Consider the following 5,103-nt stretch of genomic DNA (forward strand, 5'->3'; position numbering starts at 1 on the left):
CGAAATATCAATTTAAACACAACAAAACCATTTAACATAACTTGTTCTGCAAATCATAAAAGTTTTTCCTCAGATACACATCACCAATGCCTTATTATTGGAAAAGCAAAAACACAACGACGAACTCGCCCCTCCCCCCACAAAAAATCACCTCAAGTGGATCCTTTGAAACTCCACCCTTGAAACACGGACTTCAAAACTGAAAAATTGGTGATTTCATAGTGCACCAAATGCTCGGTCTCCCAATACCGGGTAAATCTGGTTTTCCATCCGTCCTCAACTGTGCTAATGTCTGCCCACTCGTCTGCGCTGAACGGCGCTGCCTCTGCTACTCACTCGCTCCCCTCAAAAATCTGTTTCTGAGGGTCAGGCTGATGCTGAGAACTTTCTCGGAATTTCTAAAGAGCCAAAGGGTGCCTCCCAGAGTGCCACCTGCAAAGGCAGTGCCATGGAGGCCTCTAAACGCCAGGCTTCTCGCCGGGGCACCTCACGGTCCTCCCGAACAAGTCTCGCTCTGGAGTGCTCAGGAAGGCGAAGGCCCCGGGAGACATCTCTCTGAGGGGGTACTGCTGGTGCCTCGCCTTCAGCAAGCGGCAAAATGGTTCCACACCACCCAGCACATTTTACCTCAGAGCAGCCCTCATCTGCCGTAACCGGCCCAAGCGTGCTCACCTTCTCTGCAGGCCCACTATGCGCAGAGGCCCGACAGCCAAAGCGCTTGGAGGACGGGCTTGTGTGGCGGAGCGCAGGTTTTCAAGCTCCTTGGGCCTCACTGAAAGCCCGAGGGTTCGCGGAGGAGGAGCTGCTTCTGACAGACTCCTCCCTCCGGCAATGTTACAAACCTCTGAGGGACGCGGACCCCTAGGAGGCGCTAGGGACTTCCGTAGACCCTTGGGCTTGGGGTCCTCCGAGACTACTTCCGGTGTTAAAGCGGGGGAAAGTTCCCTCCTCCCAGATGCTACTAGCCGGGTCACAACGTTCCTCTTCATTCCAGGCCCTCTGCCCGCCCCGCCCCAGCACCCCCAGACACGAGCTGAGTAGCAACTGATAAGGAGTATGCAACCAGAAGGCAGGGTGTTTTGAATTCCCTCGGGGCGCAATGTGGACCGCAAGAAGGTCAGCTCTCAGTCTATTCAAAAGGGCTGCTATAGCCTGATGGGAACCAAAATTTCGTCCATGTATCAAGTTGAACACCAAGTCCCTCCAAGTGGGCTCAGCAAGGCAAAATCAGTGGCACCTGGAACCCCAGAGAATTACGGGAGGGCAACTGCAAGGTGTTCCCTTCGACCTGCCATCGCATTAAGCACGGCGATCTGAACCACAGGGCCAGCTTTCTTTTACGCTTTCCAATCTGCCTTCCCCTTCTGCCTTTTCCTGGAGAGACATCCACCAGAGCTTTGTAGGGTTGCCCTATATTATACCATTTGACTTCTCAAGTCTGTTTCTAAACAGTCTTTTGGGGAACACAGTTCCACAACCTCCCTCAGCCACTCACTTCAGAACTGAATAATCCGCACTGCAGAACAGATTTAACCCTACATGTTGTTTACTCAAGCTAATTTTGTAACAAGTTAAAAAGATCTGGGCCTCCAAGTGGCACGTTGGCTGAGAGCTGCCTTGGAACGCCAGCTCTGAGCAGCAGGACCCCGATTCAGATTCCACATATGAGGGCCAGTGATGCTGCGCCCTCCACAGCTAAAATGGTGAACAGCAGCTCGACCTGGAGCTGGGCTGCCATGAGTCGCATAGGCTGCATTGGGTCTGGCCGGCAGCTGGCATGTGCTTTCATGAGCTGCCAGAGAACTGCTGTCCAATGGCCAGCGAACGACTGCCTCATCTGGGAAGAGCGCAATGATAATACCAACATGGGCCAGTGAGGCAACGTCCTCCACAACTAGACTGCAGAACAAAAGGACAGCAACTTGTCTGTTCCCCTTCCCCGATTCCCCAAAGCTGTTCCCCTCCCCCAATTCCCCAATTTAAAAAACAAAAAGATCTTCAATGAGCTGAAAGATATAAAATCAGCTTTTATTCTGATCCAAAACTCAGTGAGAGATGAATAAAGTAAATATTAATTTAACATCATTAATATTAAACTTTATTCATAATAGTGACAACCTTTGCCCTTCAGACAAGGAGGACATGTCACATAAAGAGCTCCAGAAATTTCTATGTCCTACACGATCCTGATTTCAAAACTGGGTCACTGAATCATTTCACAATGTGTAAGTATATCAAAATAATACATCATACACCTTAAATATATATACCTTTTATACATCAATAAAGCTGGGGGGGTGGACCACTCAGAGGGGTAGTCATTGGAGTATTCTTTTCTCCATACTAAAATTAAAGATAAAATTCTAAACTTTTATGGAGTTTCGAAAGAAGCTAAACTCAGTTTCAGGAGGGACTCATTTTAAAACACCATGATTCTTCCCAAAGTACATTTTAAATAGTCCATTTGGATTGTAGCCATACTACAGCCTTCAGGCACCACAGATTCTAATTAAATATTATGTTTAAAAGCTTCAGGATGGCATGCCATCTAAAATAACCAGGAAATGATAAAGCAAAAAGTTGTTTAGTGAAGCAAGGACTTATGCAACATTTCCAAATCCTAAAGCACAATGTTACATAAGGGACAGAAAAGGTCCCATCTTCCCCAACTCTCATGTTCTTGTCCTTAAAGAAATCGGTTCTTTCGGTGCCAGATTACCTGCAAGGGAGTAGTGACAGCATGTATATACCGGGGGTGCCAAAAAATGTATACAAGTGGACACTTTGATTGACGTTGCTCAGGCAGTAGTTCGCCATAATCAGAAGTGTCTGGACACTGATGGTAACCACTTTGAGAACCTCTTGTAACTGCAGAAGCAAACGTGACTTGTATTTATCTTTTGTTATCAGTATATATTGAGTATTACAATTTTAATGCAGTTTTCCTTTCTTAAAATGTGTATACAATTTTTTGGCACCCTCTGTATGTAATGCTTGTCATTTGTAGAGCATATCATCAGCGTTAATTAACTTTAATTATGTAATTAGCACTGAGTTGTCGGAGACAACATTCAAGAGAGAGGGATTATTAAATGCATTAATCCTAATAACGATCAGCCAAGCTTCTTCAGGAACAAAGCATGACTCACCCTAAAAGCAGAGAGATTAGGAGCAGTGAAGCAAGACAGAAAGAGCTTGGGCTTAAGTAAAAATCCTGGCCTGTCTTGGAGAATGTAATTAACATCTCGGAAGCCATGGTGTCCTCGGGACAATGGGCCAAATAATAAGCAGTACCTGGCTCCTAGAGTTGGGAAGATTCAATGGGGTGATGCCTGCAAAGTATATGGGACCTGGCAGGAAGGAGGCCCTGGTCGGTGAGGCTGTAATTACCATCAGGAGCCACAATGGAATAGTCACCAAAGGCAGGGGGGGTTCCCAGATGTCCATCCTTCCTGAACACAGCATGCAGAAATCATGCGATTTCCACCTGAGACTCTCCTGATATTGCTTGGAAGTACCATCTTACCTCTGGTCTTTCTCACAAGGGACCAGCCAATATCAGACACTAGGGCACTCCTCAGTAAAGAAAAGACAGTCACCAGTAACCTCTCCAGCAAACTTCCAAATTCCATGGAAATCTCCAAAGGAATTCCCTGGAAGACAAAAACCCAAGTGATGTACGGTTTTACCTCTGTGTGGTCATCAAACTTCCAGTTGTTTGGTTAGACTCCAAAGAAGGTAAGTATCTCCTTTTCACATTTCTTGAGGAAAAAGAGAACACACTTGTACAAAATCAACATCAAGTTACTACTGGCTTGGAAAGATACCCATACACTTGTCCACCACCATTTCATTCAGATGCCATTTTGTGGAGCTATGGTAATACTACTACATCTGAAATGCACTGATCAATATGTGATTTTTGTTTCCATTAAAATCCCTCATTTATTATTAATTTTTATTAAATTTTTAAAAAGATTTTATTGGGGAATTGGGGGAGGGAACAGCATTGGGGAATTGGGGAAGGGGAACAGACAAGTTGCTGTCGTTTTGTTCTTCAGTCTAGTTGTGAAGGACATTGCTTCACTGGCCCAAGCTGGCACCATCATTGCGCTCTTCCCAGGAAGAGTAGATCAGTCGCTGGCTTCTGGACGGCCGCTCACGGCGGCTGCCAGCCACTCATGCTGGCTGCTGGCTACACATGGTAGCCCATGGCAACCCACTGCAGCAGGGGCTGCAGCCTAGGCCGTCGCCGGTGACTCACAGCAGCCCAGCTCCAGGTTGAGCTGTTGTTCAGCATCTTAGCTGTAGAGGGCAGTGTCACTGGCCCTCATATGTGGGATCCAAACTGGGGCCCTCTGGCATCCCAAGCCAGCTCTTAACCAAAGTGCCACTCGGCTGGCCCTAATTTTTATTAAATTTATTGGGTGATGTTGGTTAGTAAAGTTACATAGGTTTCAAGTGTATAATTCTACAATACATCATCTACGAGGTCTGACAATTAAGTTCGTGAACTTGCCACTGTACACTTACATTGGCAGCATTGTACAAACAGCTTGGTAAGGTTTCATAACCTTGGTATATCAGTGTCTCACAGTTGTGTTTGTGTCGATGTGTGGCAGTGTCTTGTTGAGTGGCGATCATGATGGTTGTTGTGTGTTTTTGTGTGCCTTCGCGAGAATGTCTGAGCTTGAATTAGAGCAATGACCAAACATTAAATTTCTTGTTAAACTTGGCAAGAGTGGAAGAGAAATCAGGGACATGTTAGTCCAAGTTTATGGGGATAATGCCGTGAAGAAAACAGCAGTGTACAAATGGATTGAGTGTTTTTTTGAAGGGAGAGAACACATCACTGATGAAGAGAGGTCAGGGCAGCCAGTAACAAGCAGAGCTGACGAAAACATTGCAAAAATTTGTCAAATTGTGCGTCAAAGTCGTTGGCTGACTGTGAGAAGCATAGCAGACCAGGTAAACATCGATAGAGAAACACTTAGGAAAATCTTAACTGAAAATCTTGGCATGAGAAAGGTGTGTGCAAAAATGGTCCCTAAGGGGCTCACCAATGAGCAAAAAGGGAGTTTTTAGCCAGTAAATAAATAACTG

At 45.8% G+C, this 5,103-nt stretch overlaps 1 protein-coding gene across 1 annotated transcript in view; it reads right to left on the reverse strand.

The window, feature by feature from the left end:
- Positions 1 to 3,623, reverse strand: part of PASD1 (PAS domain containing repressor 1) — a 79,875-nt gene extending 76,252 nt beyond the window's left edge. Inside the window, exon 1 of the mRNA XM_019632178.1 lies at positions 3,527 to 3,623. The gene's annotated coding sequence lies outside the window, so the exon portion shown is untranslated. The remainder of the gene's footprint in view (positions 1 to 3,526) is intronic.
- Positions 3,624 to 5,103: the final 1,480 nt, after the last annotated feature.

The sequence above is a fragment of the Hipposideros armiger genome, unplaced genomic scaffold, assembly GCF_001890085.2.
Source record: "Hipposideros armiger isolate ML-2016 unplaced genomic scaffold, ASM189008v1 scaffold_1096, whole genome shotgun sequence".
Taxonomy (NCBI): Eukaryota; Metazoa; Chordata; class Mammalia; order Chiroptera; family Hipposideridae; genus Hipposideros; species Hipposideros armiger.